Source organism: Tamandua tetradactyla, chromosome 3 (assembly GCF_023851605.1).
Source record: "Tamandua tetradactyla isolate mTamTet1 chromosome 3, mTamTet1.pri, whole genome shotgun sequence".
NCBI lineage: Eukaryota > Metazoa > Chordata > Mammalia > Pilosa > Myrmecophagidae > Tamandua > Tamandua tetradactyla.
Genome location: NC_135329.1, coordinates 91,691,023 through 91,712,902, shown reverse-complemented (window position 1 = coordinate 91,712,902; position 21,880 = coordinate 91,691,023). Strand labels below are relative to the sequence as shown.

General features: G+C 37.2%; 1 long non-coding RNA gene across 1 annotated transcript in view; it reads left to right on the top strand.

Annotated features, from left to right (window-relative positions):
* LOC143677496 (uncharacterized) overlaps positions 1-21,880 on the top strand; it is a 47,593-nt gene that overhangs the window by 6,548 nt on the left and 19,165 nt on the right. The window contains exon 2 of the long non-coding RNA XR_013172630.1: positions 6,604-6,763. This is a non-coding gene — a long non-coding RNA (uncharacterized LOC143677496). The remainder of the gene's footprint in view (positions 1-6,603; positions 6,764-21,880) is intronic.

The window sequence follows — 21,880 nt, the reverse complement described above, 5'->3', positions numbered from 1 at the left end:
TGATGTTCTGGAGAAGTAGGCCCCTCTAGGTTTCAGGACTTGTCTGGTCCAGGGACCCATCTGAAGGTTGTAGGTTTCTGGAAACTTGCCCTACTGCTTGGAACCTTTGTAGAAACTTAGATAACACCCTAGGTGTTCTTTGGATTGGCTGGAATGGTTTTGGTTGGGATTTGGCAAGTTATAAGTAAGAATGTTTAACTGAAGCCTGCATGAGAGTGACCTCCAGAGTAGACTCTTGAATCTATTTGAATGCTCTCAGCCACTGATACCTTATTTGTCACACTTCTTTTCCTCCTTTTGGTCAGGATGGCATTTTGATCCCACAGTGCCAGGGCCAATCTCATACCTGGAAGTCATCTCCCATGCCACCAGGGAGACTTTCACCCCCGGATGTCATGTCCCACATAGAGGGGAGGGCAATGATTTCACTTACAGAGTTGGGCTTAGAGAGAGTGAGGCCACTTCTGAATAACAAAAGAGGTTCTGGAAATTATTCTTATGCAGTATATAGATATCCCTTTTTAGTTTTTAGAGTATTAGAATAGCTAGAAGAAAATAACTGAAACAGTTGAACCATATTCCAGTAACCTTTTTTTTTTTCTTTCAATTTGTTTGTCTTAGTTTTCAAATGGCTTCCGAGTTGTTAGGACATACATGTGTGTTAAATTGTTTACATATACTTAATAAATCAAAATTTTTGGTTTTCGTTTTGGTGTAGGGACACTGTGAAAATTTACTGAGACATTTAGCTGCTGTGAATTGGGAATCCTTGAGAACCTCTGCCCACGGTGTCAGAAACCCAGCTTCCCTCAGTTTTGTTACTTTGAATCCCTATGTGATTGCCTTCTTCCACAAGGCCCAAGAGGCTCTTGAAGACGATTGTGTAACTATATAGCTTTTACAGTATGACCAGGCAATTATGAAAACCTTGTGGCTGACACTCCATTTATCCAGTGTTTAGCAGATGAGTAAAAAGATAAGGACAAAAAATAAATAATGGGTAGGGGATAAGCAGTATGGGATGTTTTGGGTGTGCTTTTTCATTTTTATTTTTACTCATATTTTATGCTTTTATTTACTCTCATATTTTTTTGAGTAATGAAAATGTTCAAAACGTAATCCTGGGCTGGGTAGATTGAAATACTAGTGGTCAATGAGATGGAAGGATAAGGGATGTATGAGTTTTTTCTTTTTTCTCTTTATTTCTTTTTCTGGAGTGACACACATGTTCTAAAAATGATCATGGTGATAAATACCCAATTATGTGATGATATTGTGTGCCATTGATTATATACCATGTGTAGACTGCGTGTGTGTGAAAATTTATCAATAAAAAATATTTTTAAAAAATTTAGTTGTGTTAAGAATGAGGTCCTTTAAGCCTGTATAACTTAATGTAATGTCTGGATACATCCTAGAATATAGTAAGCAGATAGTCAGAAAGTATTGGCAAAGTCCCTTGAGACAATGCCATCCTGACCAATGGGGAAAAGAAGTGTGGCTAGTAAAGTGTCAGTGGCTGGGAGAGTTTATGTGGAGTCGGGAGGCTACTCTGGAGGTCACTCTTGCACAGGCTTCAGGTGGACATTGCTACCTATCATAACTTGCCAAACCCCAACCACGACCATTCTAACTGGTCCTGAAGAACACCTAGAACAATATATAGGATTCTGCAGGAGGTTTCATGCACTGGGATGACTTTCCAGAGGCCTGCAGCCTCTGGATTGGTCTCTGGACCAGATAAGTCCTGAAACCTAGAGAGTCCACCCTCTCCAGAGCATCGGCTAGTTCCATCTCCTTACTCCATGTTGTTGACAGGCCCTTCCAACATGAAGGGGTTGGAATGGCCCTGACCCAGATACCCCTGGGGAGTTGGATAGAAGGATGAAGGGTGATGGTGGAGTTGTGCAGAGAAGGTAGGGTTTAACAGAATAATATGATTGTTAAGTCATTAAATTGATATTTCTTTGAGTCTCCAGTGTCTTTGAGCCGCTAGAAGTGAAAACCTAGAATTGTGGAACTGTGACCCATGCCAAACTCTGAGATCTGTTCTACAACTAATTGCTGTGCTGAGCTATGAGTTTGTTGCTTTTTTTGTATATATGTTATTTTTCACACACAAAAAAGAAGAAAGTCAATTGTGGTGATAAAACAAAATATTTATTCCTTCTAGTATCCTGTATTCTGGATCAGCTCGAAGGAAAATTCTGAGATGTTGGTTTGGTAGCCCATGACAAACTCTAGGATCTGTAAGTCCTGTAAATACTTGTTGAAGAGTTCTTTGGAAACTATTGCTTTTTTCTTTCTTTAGTTTGAACATATATTAAACAATTTTAAAAAGTTAAAAAAAAAGAAAAGAACCTCCAGAGTGACCTAGCAACTCTATTTGAAATCTCTCAGCCACTGAACTTTATTTTGTTTCAGTTCTCTTCCCCCTTTTGGTCAAGAAGGCTTTCTCAATTCCTTGATGCCAGGTTCATCCTCAGGAGTCATGTCCCACATTGCCAGGGAGATCGACACCCCTGGGAATCATGCCCCACGTAGGGGAAAGGGCTGTGAGTTTACCTGCAAAGTTGGATTTGAGAGAGAGGCCACATCTGAGCAACAAAAAATGTGTCACGGAGTGACTTTTAGGCATCATCATAAGTAGGCTTAGCTTCTCCTTTGCAGGAATAAGTTTCCTATGGGCAAGCCCTAACATTAAAGGCTCAGCCTATTAAATTGTAATCCCCAGTGCTTGCGAGAATATCAGGAATTCCCCAGGTGGGGAAGTTTAACATTTCCACCCTTTTCCCAAGTTCCTCAAGGGGGCTTTTGAAATACTATTTTATTCTTCTCCCAAACTTCTCTGGGATGTACTAAGGCATCACACTAATCTATACAAACCAACAAGGTCTCACTCCCTATTCAAGATACCATGTAATTATGGTGTTTGAATGAATTGACTATACAAGTTAAATTAGATAGTGCTACTGAAAATGTAAATTTTGCACCAAATAAACATCTCTTCCTTTGGACTCACACAGAAGTTGAAGATCATTTTCTTAATGCAGTCTTACTGAGATATATATTCACATACCATATAATTATCCAAAATATACAATTAGTAGCTCACAGTATCATCATATAGCTGTGCATTCATCAGCACAATTGATTTTGGAACATTTTCATTACTTAAAAAAAAAAAGAAAGAGAAGAAGAAAAAGAAAAATAAAAGTAAAAAAGAACACCCAAAATATCCCATATCCTCCCGTTCCCCCCCCTTATTTTGTCTTTTTTTTTCTTACTCATCAATCCATTCAGTGGATAAAGACAGTGTCAATGACAAAGTTTTCACAATCACATGGGCACACTTTATAAGCTCTATAGTTATTTAATCATCTTCAAGAATTAAGGCCATTGGATTACACTTCAACAGTTTCAGGTACTTTACCTATTTCAATACATCAAAAACTGAAAGGGGATATCTATATACTACAAAAGAATAACCTCCAGAATGACATCTCAACTCTATTTGAAATGTCTTAGCTTTACTGCAACTTTATTTTATTTCAGGTCTCTTCCCCTCTTTGGTCAAGAAGTCTTTCTCAATCCCATGATGCCAGGGCCAGGATCATCCCTGAGAATCATTTCTCACATTGCCAAGGAGATTTACACCCCTGGGAGTGATGTCCCACATAGCAGGAGGGCAGTGAGTTCACTTGCAGAGTTGACTGAGAGAGGCCACATCTGAGTAATAAACTAGGGCCTTTGGGGGTTGTCTTTTAGGCATACTCATAAGTAGGCTTAGCTTTTTCTTTGCAGGAATAAGTTTCATAAGAGCAAGCCCCAAGATCGAGGGCCTGGCCCATAAAATTGGCAGTTCCCAGTGCTTGTGAGAATATCAGGTCTTCCCCAGGTGGGGAAGTTTAATTAATTTCCACCTTTTTCCCCAGTCCCTCAAGGGGACATTGCAAATACCTTTTAATCTTCTATCTAGATTACTCTGCGATGGGTTGGAGCATCATAGTAACCTTACAAACCAACAAGATCTCTCTCCCTATTCAAGATTCCATGTAGTTATTGTGTTCAAATAAGCTGACCATAAAATAAACTAGATATTGTACTACTGAAAATTTAAATTTTGTACCGAATAAACATCTCTTCCTTTGGTCAGACACTGAAGTTGAAGTTTTAAAATACAGTCAATATCATCCGTTACCCTTTAGGCTGATTTACCTTAATCCTAACCAGATCAGCTCCATTCATATATCTAATTGAAGTCTGATCTCTATATTCAGCTTTTTAACAGGTCCTGTATGAAGTAATGCTGACTTTCATAGCTGCAGAATTCTAACTCTGGGTCTCATGTGTCACACAGATACCCGAAGTTACAGAGAATGACCAGGTTATGCACAAAGAGCTCAGCATCTCAGAATTTAGAAATAGCAGTAACAACTCGGAAATATGTGACTGCTGTAAAAGCTTACAATTTAGGAACCTTTACAATAGGCTTCCACCTGATAACTTATGCTCTCAAATTCAATTCTGAGTGTGCACATTAAAGTTAGTCCATATTAGGGAGGCATTATAATGTTTGTCTTCATTTCTGGCTTATTTCGTTCAGCATACTGTCCTCAAGGTCCATTCACCTAGTTGCATGCCTCACAGGTAGTAATTCTTTAAACATTTGATAGAATGCACCATTGAAACCATATGGGCTTGGCCTTTTTTTTTAATTGATTGCTCATTTCATTTCTTTATTTGTAATAAGTGTACCCAGATTTTCTATTTCTTCTTTAATCAGTTTCAGTAGATTGTCTTTCTGGAAATTTGTCCATTTTGTCTAAGTTACCTAATTTATTTGTCCACAATTGTTCATAATATTCCCTTTTAATCATTTTTATTTCTTTAGGGTCCATTTTACCATCCTGTTCCATCATGTTATTTTTTTTTTTTAGTTTGGGCAGGCTCCAGGAATTGAACCCAGGTCTCCAGCTCAGGAGGTGAGAATTTGAATTCTTACCACTGAGCCACCGTTGCACAGTCCCCATCATGTATTTTTAATTTGTTGAAATCAGGATCCCGACAGCATCCATATATTACATTTAATTTATTTTGTCTTTTAGATCTTTTTTAATATGGAAATTCCATCCTCCGTCTCATTTTTCCTTTATATTTACTTATTGAAGAAACCAAGATTTTGTCCTGTTGATTTCCCACATGCTGAATATTTCTAATTGTATCCCTGGGAGTAATTTAGGATGTTCCTCTGTCCCCTAGAAGTTTTATAGTTAGCTCTGTACTCTTTTTTTCTTATTCAGGTCTATTTTTTACAAACCAACATACAGTCATCAGGAGGTACATGATTTCCAATCGTCACTTTTTTTTATATTGACAACCATTGGTCATTGCCTAGGTCCATTATTGCAAAAAGTGATATTCTAATTTTGCCACTCCTTCTTTATTAGCTAGACATGTCTAAAGAGAGAAACTGTACCTGAAGGTGTGGGTCATACAGGAAAGGCAGGTTAAGTGTTTGAGTCTTTCCCTACATTTACTGCTTTTCCCGGTAATGAGTCATTTCCGAACATACACCAGTGTGACAGTGAGGAGAGTTTTTTTGTTTCTTTGTTTTATACTTTTGTTGTTTGGGTGTCTTGTTGTTGTTTGTGTTATGAACTCATGAATTCTTAAATTTTTGTTAAGACTCACATCATTGTCACCATTTTTATTGAGCTCAGATCAATCTTTCTTTGTACAGTGAGTACCAAGAGATATGTTTTGTTTGTATGTTGTCTTTTTACAGTCAGAATTATTACAGTGAGTTTATATGTCATTGGGAATAGTCCAAAAGATAGGGAAAGTTGGAGGTGCAGGAGAGGACAACTGCTGGAGTGAATGATGTTCTCAAGTGATTGAGATGGGATGGGATTTAGTGCACAGTGAGGGAATAGCTTTAAAAGGAGCATGGACAGGGAAGGCAGAGTATGTATTCACTGATCTAAGATACATAGGAGCTTTTGGAAGTTCTTTTTTGGTAATCAGAGGCACTACATTCTATACTAATTAAAGAGTTTTGGAGTCAGGAGATCTGGAATCTTCTCCCAACTCTTCCACCAACAAACTGAGTATCCTTGGCAGGTCATCTCCCCTCTCTGAACCTCGGTTTCCTCATCTATAAAATGGGCTCGCTAAAGTTTCTGGCTTTTCTAACATTCTCTAAAGGGCTTAAGTACTGGACTTAATCTCTACCAAATATGATTTGGGTGGATTGAAAAGGATCTTCTGGCATTATTTTTTTCTTCTTGTCTGAAACCAAGAGTGTTGTTCACTTCTAAAGCTAAAGTGTGCAGTCATTAAATTCAGTTGTGTATATAACAGTTAAAAGCACTGTGAGTATAGGAAGATTTTACAAAAAGCCTTAAACTAGGTGAAATGTCCTGGATTCTAGTTCTGACTCCATGTGCTCTCAGCTAATTGCTTTTCCACTCTGGCTCCTGTCCATGGTATAAAAGATTGTGCTAGTGATCCATAAAGGCCTGCAGCCTTTATGATTTTATGTCTATGGCTTTTCTTATTTTTTTCCCACAGTTTTAATTATATTTTTGTTTGTATCTACAGATATACATGTTTTTATCTGCATCCTGATTATGTCTTACCCAGCAACTGACTGACAGGAGCCTGCTCTAGGTATCAGTTCATATAACAAGTTCAACTGGGGCAGAGAAAATTTTCTAAAAGGAAATACACCAAAATATTAGCAAGCAATTAACTCTAAGTGGTAAGATTGTGGGCATATTGTAAACTTTAAGTCTGTATTCACAATATTATTTTATGAGTATGTATTTTGTAATTTAAAAAAACCACATTCTTAAAGGATTTGATAGCATATCCTAACAAATAGGTATCATTGAATTCAAGGTAGGAAGATTTCTTTCTCTTCCATTCAAACTATGATTCAGTTAGGCAGTGTTTTCCAGTCTAGGTTAGCCTAAATACTTTAGTAATAAGTATTTGCATTTAATTAGATAGTCTACTTTGCCTAATCTTCTTCAATAATCTAAATTAGAGGCTTAATGAGAAATAAAATGTTTTATGCTTACAAAAATTAAAATTCGGGAAGAACAACAGCCTTTATTGTCAATCTTTGAGCCATAGCCCATATGGAATTTGGATTTGCACCAGGTAGTGCTGGAGAAGTGGTGTGTTACAGAAACGTATGACCAAAGATGGGGCGTGCCTATTGTATATGATGAATACAGGAGATTAGAAACCAGTTTGCTAAATCATGTTAGTAACCACTCCTTGGAATGCAATAACTCATTATTCTACTTCCCTGGTAAGTATCACCCACTGAAGGAGACCACAGATTTCTAGTTTTACTCTCATGGATTTTCTCACCTGGCAAGGTATTAGGCTACTGGTGTGCCCCTCTTTGGATTCTATAGTAGCAGTTATTGGTAGAGTCAAGGGTGAACTCACAGCTGCCAACTCCTGTGTGATGCAGACAAGTCACTTAGTCTAATCCCAAGCACCAAAGTCACTTCATTTGTCTTGGAGAGGATACTTCTAATTCCCAATGTTTTCATACCTAGTGAATTTGCATATTGCAGAGACCCACTTCTTATCAAACCTCGCTCTTAACCTGAGAAGCATGATGAGTTCCTGTTCTGTGGACATCTGTGATGCAAAATAAATGATTAGATATTCCCTTAACCATTACCGTTGCCCAGCGTGTCATGATGTGGATCTGTTCAGAATTTTTGAAGCCCATTCCTTACATGTAGTAAAGACCAAAGGCAAATGCGAAAAAATAATAGCCTGACATAGAGTTTTAGATTGGGGATTTCTTTTTTTCTTCTTCTTCTTTTTTATTGTGAAATATATTATATGCAAAAAGGTAATAAATTTCCAATTACATTTTAACAAGTAGTTATAGAACAGATTTTAAAATTTGATGTGGGTTACAGTTGGGATTTGTTTTTGAACTGCCATCAGTGAGGCCTCTCAAGATATATGGGTCCATGCCAATTCACAGATGGTCACATGTGCCAGTTGTCCAATCAACCATTTAGAGGCATTCAAAAGCAAATGAAGGAGCAACTTGCTTTCATTTAAACCTTATCTAATAAGGTTTGCCAAAATTTTGCCAAACTTTTGTGTAACCCCTGGGCTATCATACCTAAAAAGACACAATTTTTACACTCAAGAAAGGCAGTTCAGTAGGGAAACAAGTAAACCAATAATGAATATATAATTATTATAATGATGGAGGTGGGTACCAGGTGCATTTAGTAAGAAAAAAGAGGGGTACTTAGTAAGTGAGGGTATGTCAAAGAAAACTGAGGAGGAATAAAAGTAATGTTCTTAAACCAGATAAAACATTAAAATTCACCCTTGTGACATTTTCAGACTCTCAGAACTATACCGGTGATTAAACAGTCCCTATTTGGGCTATTATTTTTTAATACCCCTAAAATTTTCAACTTTTACAAGGTCACTTGGAGTTTTACAGATAATTTTTCCAAAAAAATGAGAATACCTTGACTTGCATCAACACATGCACACACACACTTCACAGTCACCTTCATAGGGCAAAGTGAGAAAAGAGGTCATTAGCTAGAAATGAATGTATAAATTATATTTATATAATTTTATTTATATACATCCATCCACTTATAGGAAGGATGAAATACTCCCTACTATTTGTTACTGGAAAGATCAGGATACTTCCTGATTGTCATGCATAAGGAATCTTTGACAGCTATTGCAACAATTGCACAATTGTGTTTCCTCTACTTTTTTTTTTTTTGTATGCTGTGTGGTGGGGGTCCCATTTCATTCTTTTTCCATGTGATTATCCTGTTATTGCATAACATTTGTTGAATTTTTAGGGGGATGGACGGGAAATGCACGGGCCAGGAATTGAACCAGGGTTTCCCACATGGTGGGCAAGAATTCTACCACTGAACTATCCTTGTACCCCCTATTTTTGCTTTTGCCACATCAATTATGTCATGTAATATTTGAAATAAAAGTGCAGTGTCACTCTGACACCTTTCAGTTTAAAATTTTTAAAGATGCATTAAGAATTCAGAAAACTTTAAAATTATTTCTAAGATTTATATTTGCCATATTCCTAGCTGATCCTTTATTTAACATTTCCTATTCTTGAGTGAAATTCTCTGTCATTCTTCTGCTGTTCACAGTAACTCTTTTTTTTATTTTTAGTCAATCTTTTTTTATTTTCATTAATGCCGTGTTTTCTGGTTTTCTTTATTGCCTTGTCTAATTGTAAATAATCACAACATACACAATATTGAGCATAACTTCTCATTAGTTTATTCAAAGTCACTAAGCTAGTATCTTCTAATACATTTTTATTTTATCAATTACCATAAATTGTCCTTTGTGTGTGTATGATTTAGCTGTATGACTTCCATAGCACTGCCTTCTTACTGCATTTCTCTGCAGTATCTACAACACTGCACTACATTACTTGTCATCTGCGATTAGGCAACCCCTAATCCTTCCTATTAACTATGTGATATTTAAACTCTTCTACTTGCCCATCTCCTTTCTTTTGAAGTTGAACACTGAATGAATTGAACTGACTTTGTTTGTTTTCAACCTGTAATTTCTGACTATGACAATTAGGGCCAACTCTTGCAACTAACAGGTTTGACTAGAAACTGACAATTCAAACTCCCTCTGATTTTAATATTTTACATTTATATGAATTTAAAAAGCAGGATCATACCTTTCTTAGCCATAGGCCCTCATAAAATCATAACATGCTCTCTTTTTTTTCTTCCTTTTATTTATTTTTTTTAAGAAACCAAGCAATATACTTAGAACCACCAAAAATGTACATCTTAGTTCTCTCTTTTTTCTGCCATGTCTTTTTTTTTTAGCATGGACAGGCTCCAGGAATCAAGCCCAGGTCTCCGGCATGGCAGGTAAAAACTCTGCCACTGAGCCACTGTTGCCCACCCAATTTGCTCTTTTTTTTGTAACAGTTGTATTCACAAAGCATACAATCCATTCAAAGTGTACAATCAGTGGCTCTTGGAATAATTACACAGTTATGCATTCACCACCACAATCAATAATAACATGCTCTCTTAATCAAAACAAAAAGGGTTTGGACCACAACATTGCTAAAAGAAATCAAAGGAGATTTAAATAGGTGGAAAGACATTCCCTGCTCATGGATGGGAAGGCTAAATATAGTTAAGACGTCAGTTCTCCCCAAATTGATCTATAGATTCAACACAGTACCACCCAAAATTCCAAAAACCTACTTTGAAGATTTGGAAAAGCTTACTACCAAATTTATCTAGAAGGGAAAGAGACCCTGAAGAGCTAAAAGCATCCTAAAAGAGAAGAGTGAAGTGGGAAGATTAATACTCCCTGAGTTTAAAAGCTATTATAAAGCCACAGTCATCAAAACAGCATGGTACTGGCACAAAGACTGAAGCATTGACCAATGGAATTGAATCGAGAGTGTAGAAATAGACCACTAAATCTATGGGCAAATGATTTTTTACAAGGCCCCCAAATCCTCTGAACTGTGACAAAATAGTCTTTTCAATAATTTGGCATGGAAGAACTAGATATCAATAGTCAAGAGAATGAAAGACGTCCCCCATCTTACATCCTACACAAAATTAACTCAAAGTGATCAGACATCTAAATATAAGAACTAGCACCATAAAGGTTCTAGAAGAAAATGTAGGGAAACAACTTCAAGATCTAGTAATAGGAGATAGCTTCCTAAACTTCACACCTAAAGTACAAGCAGCAAAAGAAAAAATAGATAACGGGAACGCCTCAAAATCAAGTGCTTGTTCACCTCAAAAGACTTTGTCAAAAAGGTGAAGAGGCAGCCAACTCAATGGGAGAAAATATTTGGAAATTACATATCAGACAAAAGTTTGATTTCCTGTATATACAAAGATATAATACTACTCAACAACAAAAGAACAAACAACCCAATTATAAAATGAGCTAAAGAAATGAATAGACATTTTTCTGAAGAGCAAATACACTTGGCTTAAAAGCACAAGAAGAAATCCTCATTTTTCATTGGCTATAAGGGAAGTGCAGATCAAGACTACAATGAGATACCACCTCACACCTATAAGAATGGCTGCTATTAAATAATCAGGAAACTATAAATGTTGGAGAGAACGTGGAGAAACTGAGACACTTATGCACTGCTGGCGGGAACGTATAATGGTGCAGCCACTATGGAAGACTGTTTGGTGGTTCCTTAGGAAACTAAATATTGAGTTGCCCTATGACCCAGCAATAGCACTACTTGGTATATACCCAGAAGAGCTGAAAGCAATGACACAGACATTTTCACACTGATGTTCATATCAACATTTTAAACAATTTCCAAAAGATGGAAACAAACCAAATGCCCATCAACAGAGGAGTGGATCAACAAAATGTGGCATATACATATGATGGAATATTATGCATCAGTAAGACAAAATGACATACTGAAGCACGTGAAAAGATGGATGAACCTTGAGGATATAATGCTGAACGAAATTAGCCAGACACAAAAGAACAGATACTGTATGATTCCATTTTTATGGCCAGCATAAAGGTATAATCAGAGGCTGATAATACAGAATATTAGAGATATATAGAAGTTAGAGATGGGTGAACCATTAGCTAATGAGGTTGAACTCCAATGTAAAGAAATAGATAGGAGTGAAGATGATTCTCTAGTGGGTCTAGAAGTAATATTACCATATTGAAGATGAACAAGATTGAAAGGGGAAGTATAGACCTACGTGTTCCACTGATTCACACTAGAAATATGAATTAGTTCTCGTAAGAATTACTTAAGATATGATTCTTGTATAAAGAGTGTTTAAGTCCAGGGTATAGGGGGAAAACTGCTATTGCAAGCTATGAGCTATGTTCATAAGGAAACCATCAGCACTCCCACAGCAACAGCAGAGGTAAATGATGGGGGAGGAGGGACAAGAGTTAAGAAGAGGTTTAGATTTCCTATTTGGCGAGGATGTCTTTATTGGCTTTCCTTCTCTTGGGAACAATGAAATTATCTAAAATTGAGAATGTTGATGGACTGTGGACTTTGGGCCTTCTACATGATGTGAGATGAATGGAGGTGGCTGCACTAACAGAGAAGTAGATTGGCGAATGATGGTGTATATTTATGAATGAAGGTTGTGCTGCTACAAAAAGGAACAAAGTCGTGAGGCATGCAACGGTGTGAATGAACATGTGGGACATTTCATGAGACAAAATAAGCCAGAAACAAAAGGACAACAATGGTATGGTCACCTTTAGAAAATGCTTATAAGAAAACAGGGGCCTAGATTGTAAGCTTTAGAGCAGACACATTAAGTCTGGAGTGGTGATTATTATTTCTGGATTTTGAGAGGCTGTTTTATATATATAACTTGATATTTAGAAATAATAATGAAGCCGAAGAGGTTGGCGTTAAAGTAATTCAGAACATAGGGGTAAGGAAGACAGTGTCTATATTTTAGAACCACACATACACTTTGAGACCAATGGAAGAAAGGTTTATTTGATCAGGAATTGAAATTTTCTGTAGTGCATAATCTAATTCAACCTATCTGTATTGCCATTTGAAGAACTGAAACACAGGGAGTACAGAATAAGAAAGAGGTCCTTTAATCCTGTATAGATTATTGTAATGCCTGGAAACATCCTAGACTATAGTAAGCAGATAATCAAAAAGTATTGGCAAAGTCCCCTGAAAGAGGGGAGAAAGAATATGGAACTATTAAACCTTACTGTCAGGGAATCCTCTGATCCTGTGTCAAACTTTAGGGATATGCAAATCAATAGGCCAGGCCCTCGATCATGAGGCTTACTCTTGTAAGCTTATGTAGGTAGTGGAGAAGCTTAGACTACCTATAGGCATGCCTAAGAGTTCCTTCTGGAGGACCTCTTTTGTTGCTCAGATGTGGCCTTAGTCTCTAAGCCCAACTCTGCAAGTGAAATCATTACCCTCCCCCCTGCATAGGACATGACATCCAGGGGTGAAAGTCTCCCTGGCAACGTGGGAGATGACTCCCAGGATGAATCCAGACCTGGCACCGTGAGATCAACATTCCATCCTGACCAAAAGGTGGAAAAGAAGTATAATTAATAAAGTTTCAGTAGCAGAGAGAGTTCAGAGTCAAAAGGCTACTCTGAAGGTCGCTCTTACGCAAGCTTCAGGTAGACCTTGCCACCTATCATAACCTGCCCATCCCCAACCCGAACCATTCCAGCCAATCCTAAAGACCACCTGGGGCAATACATAAGAGTCCACAAGGGTTCCAGGCACTAGAGTAACTTTCCAGAAACCTACAGCCTCCAATGGGTCCCTAGTCCAGATAAGTCCTGAAACCTAGTCCAGCCTCTCCAGAACATCAGAACATCAGATAGTGCCCCATATTAGTGACAGACCCTTCCAATATAAAAAAATTTAGAATTGTCATAGCCCAAGCACCCCTAAAGAGAGGGATGGGAAGATCAGAAGTTATGGTGGAGTTATACAGAGAACATAGAATTTAACAATTGAATATGAATGCTGAATCATTAAATTGGTATCTCTTTTAGTCTCCAGTATTTTAGAGCACTAGAAGTAAAAACCTAAAATTATGAAATTGTAAACCATGTCAAACCCTGAAATGTTCTACAAAAATTGTGGTGCTGTGCTTTGAAATGTGTAGCTTCTTTGTATATATGTTATTTTTCACAACAAAAGGAGGAAAAAAAGTTTAAAAAATAAAAAAAGTATTTGGACCATACCTTAGAAAACAAATTTGATTCCTGTTAGTCCCATACAGGGGGAAAGTAGAAAAGTTTTATTGCAAAGAGACTACTAACCACTCCAAGGGATTTACTCAACAACTGCTAGGATAAGCTGCAAAAATAATGCTGGTCTATACCCAGTGAACAGTCAGGACATTTGTCTTTGGCAGATAAGATAGACTGGACTCTTTGCACTTTTAACTTGGGCATATGATAGGCATAGTATTCCTAGAAGTTGCCCAAGGATTTGGGATCACCCATATTCATCCACCCAACCTGATAGAAACAGTGAAAGGTGAGAGGAATTTCAGGGCCAAGGAATTTTTTGACAGAGCCTCAAATTCTGCCTTAGAATCATGGAAAGTTAGAACTAGAAAGTCCTTTAGAGATCATTTAATTCACCACCCTTACTTTCCAAGTGAGAAAACTGGGATCCATAGCAGTTAAAAGATCCACCTTTAACTCTTAAAAAAAAATGAAAAAGGGATCAGACCTCAACTAGAGTTATGAATGAAGATGATATGGATAGGACTGAGGTATACTCGAAGACTGGGTAAAGGGTTATCGCCCATATTTTAAAATTTTAACTTCTGGGTAAGACTAAAGGATGAGATGTTTATTTGGTGCAAAATTTATATTTTGAGTAGTGCATTTCCTAATTTGACTTTTATGGTCAGTTTAGTTGAACATAACATAAATACGAGGAATCTTGAATAGGGAATGAGATTGTGTGGGTTTGTCCAGGTTAGTGTGGTGCCCCGATAAATCACAGAGCGATTTGGGCAGTGAATAAAGAAGTATTTGTAGGGTCCCCTAGGGGGAATGGGGAGAAGGGGTGAGGTATTCAACTTCCCCATTTGGAAGTATTTCTGACACTCTCGCAAGCAGTGAGGACAACCAAATCAATAGGCCAAACCCTTGATCTTGGGGCTTGCCCCTGTGAAACTTATTCCTGCAAAGGATAGTCTAAGCCTACTTAAAATTATGCCTAAGGTATTGTGTTAGTTAGATTCAGTTGTCAACTTGGCCAGGTGAGCATACCTAGTCTTGTTTCTGCGGACATAAACCAATAGTACCTGAACCTCATTTGTTGCTAATTACATCTGCAGTTGGCTAGGAGGCGTGTCTCCTGCAATGAGTGACGTTTGACTTAATTGGCTGGTGCTTAAATGAGAGAACACGACGTAGCACAGCCTAAGCAGCTCAGCATTCCTCATCTCAGCACTTGCAGCTCAGCCCAGGCCTTTGGAGATGCAGAAAGGAGTCACCCTGGGGAAAGTTGTTGGAACTCAAGGGCCTGGAGAGAAGACCAGCAGAGGCCATCCTGTGCCTTCCACGTAAGAAAGTGCCTTCCATGTGGAAAGTTAGCTGCCTTTCCTCTGAAGAACTAACAAAATAAATCCCCTTTTATTAAAAGCCAGTCCATCTCTGGTGTGTTGCACTCCCGCAGCTAGCAAACTAGAACAGGTATGTACTGATTTTTTTCTTTTTTCTTTTTATTTCCTTTTCTGTATTGATGCAAATGTTCTGAGAGGTGATCGTGGTGATGAATATACAACTATGTGATAATGTTGTAAGTTATTGTTTATATACCAAGAATGGAATGATCATATGGTAAGAATGTTGTGTTTGTATGTTGTTATGTTTAAAAAATTTTTTTAAATAATTATGCCTAAGAGTCACCTCCAGAGAACCTCTTTTGTTGCTCAGATGTGGCCTCTCTCTCTAAGCCAACTTAGCATGTGAACTCACTGCCTTCCTTCCTACATGGGACATGACTCCCAGGGGTGTAAATCTCCCTGGCAACATGGACACAAAGCCTGGGATAAACCAGAACCTGGCACCAAGAGATTAAGAAAACCTTCTTGACTAAAAGGGGAAAGAGAAAAATGAGAAAAAGTTTCCATGGCTGAGAAGTTCCAAACAGAGTTGAAAGGTTATCCTGGAAGTTATTATTTTTTTTTAACATTTGTTCCCCCTGTTATTTATTTATTTTTAATCCATATGTTTTACTCATCTATCAATAAAGTAGATAAAAGGAGTATCAGACACAAGGTTTTCACAATCATACAGTCACATTGCGAAAGCTATATCATTATACAATCATCTTCAAGAAACATGGTTACCAGAACACAGCTCTACATTTTCAGGCAGTTCCCTCCAGCCTCTCCATTACACCCTAACTAAAAAGGTGATATCTATATAACACTTAAGAATAATCTCCAGGATAACCTCTTGACTCTGTTTGGAATCTCTCCACCACTGACACTTAATTTTGTCTCATTTCGCTCTTCCCCTTTTTGTTCGAGAAGGTTTTCTCAATCCCTTGATTGAGTCCCAGCTCAGTCTAGGACTTCTGTCCCACATTGCCAGGAAGGCCACACCCCTGGGAGTCATGTCCCATGTAGAGAGGGGGAGGGCAGTGAGTTTGCTTGTCGTGTTGGCTGAGACAGAGAGGCCACATCTGAGCAACAAAAGAGGTTTTCTGGGGGTGAATCTTAGGCCTAATTTTAGGTAGGCTTAGCCTATCCTTTGTGGGGTTAATTTTCATATGAACAAACCCCTAGATTGAGGGCTCTGCCTATCGCTTTGGTTGTCCCCACTGCTTGTGAGAATATCAAGAATTCTCCACTTAGAATTTCGTTGGTAACAGAGACCATAAGGAGATAGAAATAGGGTAAGATATTGGGTAATTGGAGCTGAAGGGATACAGACTGTGCAACAGGACTGAATGTAAAAACTCAGAAATGGACAGCACAATACTACATAACTACAATTATGTTAAAACACTGAATGAAGCTGAATGTGAGAATAATAAGGGTGGAGGGCTGGGGGCACAATGAAATCAGAAAGAAAGATAGACAATAAAGATTGAGATGGTATAATCTAGGAATCCCTAGAGTGTATAATGATAGTGACTAAATGTACAAATTTAAAAAATGTTTTTGCATGACATAAAAGAATGTCATTACTGCAGGGTGCTGAAAATAGATGGTAATTAATGTTTTAAAATTTCAACTTATGTGTGAGACTAAAGCAAAAGTTTATTTGGTACAAAATTTATATTTTGACTAATGCATTTCCTAATATAACTTATGTAGACAGCTAAATTGAACACCATAAGTACATGGAACCTTGAGTAGGACATGAGATTTTGTTGGTTTGTCCAGAGTGATTCCCCAATAAATCCTAGAGTGATTTGAACAGTGAATAAAAAAGTATTTGCAAAGTACCCTTTGGGGAATGGTGAGAACGGGGGAAAGTTCAACTCCCCCAAGTTGAATTCTTGATATTCTCAGAATCAGTGTGGACAACCAAAGCTATAGGCCGAGCCCCCAGTCCTGGAGTTTGTTCATATGAACCTTTACCCCACAAAGGATAGGTGAAGCCTACTTAAAATTAGACCTAAGAGTCACCCCCAAGAGAACCTCTTTTGTTGCTCAGCTGTGGCCTCTCTCTCTCCAGGCAACACAACAAGCAAACTAACCACCCTCCCCCTGTCTATGTGGGACATGACTCCCACAGGTGTGGATCTTCCTGGCAACGTGGACAGAAATCCTAGAATGAGCTGAGACTCAGCATCAAGGGATTGAGAAAAACCCTAGAATGAGCTGAGACTCAGCATCAAGGAATTGAGAAAATCTTCTCAACCAAAAGGGGTAAGAGTGAAATGAGACAAAATGTCAATGGCTGAGAGATTCCAAACAGAGTCGAGAGGTTATCCTGGAGGTTATTCTTACGCATTAAGTAGATATCCCCTTATTATTTAAGATGTAATGGAGAGGCTGGAGGTAAATGCCTGAAAATGGAGATCTGTGTTCCAGTAATCATGTTTATTGAAGATGATTGTATAATGGTATAGATTTCACAATGTGACTGTGTGATTGTGAAAACCTTGTGTCTGATGCTCCTTTTATCTACCTTGTCAACAGAATAAAAATAAATAATAGGGGGAACAAATGTTAAATTTAGATTGAAATACTGGTAATCAATGAAAGGGAGGAGTAAGGGGTATGGTATGTATACATTTTTTTCTGTTTTCATTTTATTTCTTTTTCTGAATAGATGCAAATGTTCCAAGAAATGATCATGATGATGAATATGCAACTATGTGATGATATTGTGAATTACTAATTATATATGTAGAACAGAATGATCAAAATAGGATTGTTTGTGTTTGTTTGGTATTTAAAAATATAAAATAAAATAAATTAAAAAAAAAAGAATTCTCCACTTGGGGAAGTTGAGCTTCCCCCTTTCTCGCCATTCCCCCAAAGGGGGGTTGCAAATACTTTTTTATTCATTGTTCAAATCACTCTGGCATTTACTGGGGCATCACTCTGGACAAATCTACAAAATTTCATGCCCTACTTAAGGGTCATGTACTTATTGTATTCAATTAAGCCGTCCGCATATGTTATATTAGGAAATGCACTAGTCAAAATATAAATTTTGTTCCAAGTAAACATTTTTGCTTTAGTCTCACACATAAGTTAAAGTTCTAACATATTAATTACCATCTATTTCCTGCAGTATTGACATTCCTTTGTTCTTCCTCATGCAAAAACATTTTTAAATTTGTACATTTAGTCTCTATCACTATACACTCTAGGCATTCCTAGATTATACCATCTCAGTCTTTATCATCTATCTTTCCTTCTAATTTCATTTGTGCCTCCTGGCCTCCTCCCTCTATCATTCTCACATTCAGCTTCATTCAGTGTTCTAACATAATTGTGCTACAATCAGGTAGTATTGTGCTATATCCTGGAGGTTATTCTTAAGCATTATATAGATAGCCCTTTTAGTTTATGGTGTATGGGAGTAGCTAGAGAGAAGTACCTGAAATTGTTGAGCTGTGTTCCCATAGCCTAGATTCTTAAAGATGACTGTTTAAAGATATAATGTTTACAATGTGAATGTGTGATAGTGAAAACCTTGTGTCTGATGCTCCTTATATCCAGGGTATGGACAGATGGATATAAATAAATAAATAAATAATAGGGGGGACAAAGGGTAAAATAAATTGAGTAGATGGAAACACTAGTGGTCAATAAGGTGTATGGTATGTATGAGGTTTTTTTTTTTCTTTTTATTTCTTTTCTGGAATGATGCAAATTTTCTAAAAAATGACCATGGTGATGAATACACAACTATGTGATGATATTGTAAGCCACTGATTGTGCATCATGTATAAAAAGTATGTGTGTGAAGATTTTTCTCAATAAAAAAATATTAAAAAAAAAAAAAGATTCACCTGAAGTCTCACACTCCTACATAGTAACACATTCAGAACTAGAACTGGATAATTCTGACAGTTTCAGTGGTCTTAGTCTTAGATGGGGCTGACAAGGAAATTTGACCACCCCATTTTGAATCCACTTTCCAAAAGGTAGACTAAATCCAGCTCATGAATACCTCTTTCTCTGAAAATAGGCAAACAGGTTGGAATATTTTGAAAATTACTACCGGTTAAACGTGGGAAGAAATGCCTGTGTAGACTTGCTGACTGGAAACAAGCCTTCTCTTAGTCATAGGGTTAAAGTTAAAAGCTGATTGAGTCAGAAGGATGAGAGTAAGCAAACTTTTTGGGAAGCAGAGGTCTGAACTTAGAACCAAATGAAAGAGTTTAGATAAAATTGAATTTAGAACTCTGTCTCTCAACACTGGGAGTTATTTTGTTGTGTTTTCTTGCTTTAAATGAAGTATTTCAGGCATGCAGGAAAGAATAGAGACTTACAAGGAACTCTTAGTATAGTCTGCACCTGATGCCATTTCCTTCCTTCAGTCTTGAATTTGAGACTTATATTTCCATGCCTTTTCTTGTGCTTTTCCTACTTATAAATATATCCATAAGTAATATACAGAATTGCTTTCATATTTTACATTTTATATAAATACTATCGTATGATATGTATCTTCTGGAACTTGCATTTGTGTGTGTGTGCTCAATACTACATTTCTGACATTTGTTCTGTTGATATATGTAGCTCCAGTTCATTAATTTTAACTACTCTATAGCATCACTATATGAGTGTTCTAACATTGATCTCACCTCTTGATTAGACATCTTAGTTGCCAAGTTTTTTGCTTTGTTTTGTTTGCTGCTATAAACATTTTTATAAAACCCTCTCCTGATACATGTATACAAGAGTTTCTCTAGTGATAATTCCAAAGTCTTAGGGTGTGCATATCTTCAACTTGACAAAGAATGATCCAGAAATAACCAGCAGAATATGAGAGTATACCATGTGATCACTGCATATTTTCAGGCTTTTAGAATTTTTTACTCGTCTGATGAGTATAAAGTGGTTTTGCTTTATGGGTTTTTTTTTCTATATTTTTTAAAATTTATTTTGCCCTGATTTCTTGTGGGGCTGAGTATCTTTCCATGTATTCACTGGTAGTTTAGATCAACATCTGCGCTGGCCACTTTTCAGTTTGATCATTTGTCTTTTTATTACTGATGTTTAGAAACTTTTCTATAGTCTGAATACAAATCTTTCATCAGTCTTATACATTGCCAGTATCTCTCCCAGCCTGGAACTTGGCTTTTCACTTTTTTAAATGGTTTCTTTTCATAAAGACATATATTTAGCTTTAATGTAATCAGACATCACTCTTTTCTTTTCTGATTTATGCTTATTGTTTCCTCTTTTGAAAATTTCCTGCTCCAAGGTCAAAAATATATTCTTCTATATTTTCCTCTCTTTTTTTTAAGTTTTGCTTTCTATAATCCTTAAGTCTTTTATACATCTGGAGTTTATTTTTGTATATGATATGAGGTAGAAAACCAACTTTGTTTTTTTTCCAAACTGACAACCAATTGTCCTAAAACCTTTTATTGAAAATTACATCCTTTCCCCACAGGTGTATAATGCCACTTTTGTCATATATTAAGTTCCCTATGAATGGGTTTATTTCTGGATACTGTGTCCTGTTCCATTAGGTTATTCTTCCATCCTTATGCTCATCTTAATTACCAGAGCTTTTATAGCATGCCTTAATATTTGGAAGGTAAGCCCTGCCTTGGGCATAAGGATAGATATAGATAGAAATAGAACATAGCTGGATTTGAGCTATTTTTCTTGAATTCTACTCCAGAAGATGCATCCTGCAGGGTACAACCCAGAAAGAGCCTATGGGAGTGTTATTACAGCATTAGCTGAGTGGGGAGCCGGGAATGCTGGAATTGGAGATCAGTCTCCTATATCAGGGAACTGTGCCCTGTGGAGATACACAGGTGCTTTCAGAGTACTCACATGTGTTCCCATGAGAGATCTGGCCTTGGATGCCTTCCCACAGAGGGCCTCTGTGGTCACTCAGTGTCACTAAATGAAACAGCAGCAACTGGCAGAGAGGATTCCAGTTGCTCTTAGCGAAGTAAACAGATACTTGCTCCAAAAATGAAATTTAGAAAACAATTCCATTTACAATACCACCAAACAGAATAAAATATTTAGAAATAGATTTAACAAAGGAAGTGAAGACTTGTACACTGAGCATTGTTGAAAAAAATTTAAAAATATGAAAATAAATGTAAAGACATCTGTTATTGGATCAAAGACTTAATATTGTTAAGATGACTATATTCTCCAAATTGATCTACAGATTCATTGCAATCCCTATAAAAATCCCAGGTGGCTTCTTTGCAGAAATTGACAAGCCCATCTAAAATTCATATGGAAATGCAAAGAACAAGAAGAGCCAAAACAGTCTTGAAAAATGAAGAATAAAGTTGGAGGACCCACATTTCCTGATTTCAAAACTAAATACAGGGCAACCATGGCTCAGTGGCAGAGTTCTCTCCTACCATGCTGGAGACCCAGGTTCATTTTCTGGTGCCTGCCCATGGAAAAAAAAGAAAGAAACTAAATACAAAACAATAGTAACCAGGAGGTGCAAGGATAGTTCAGTGGTAAAATTTTCACCCAGCATGCTGAAGACCTGGGTTCGAGTCCTGACCCATGCACTTCCAAAAAAAAAAAAAAATCAGCAAATGGTGCTGTAATAATGGGATACTCACATGGAAAAGGAATGAAATGTGACCCCCACCATACAGTATAAAAAAAAATCTATAGTA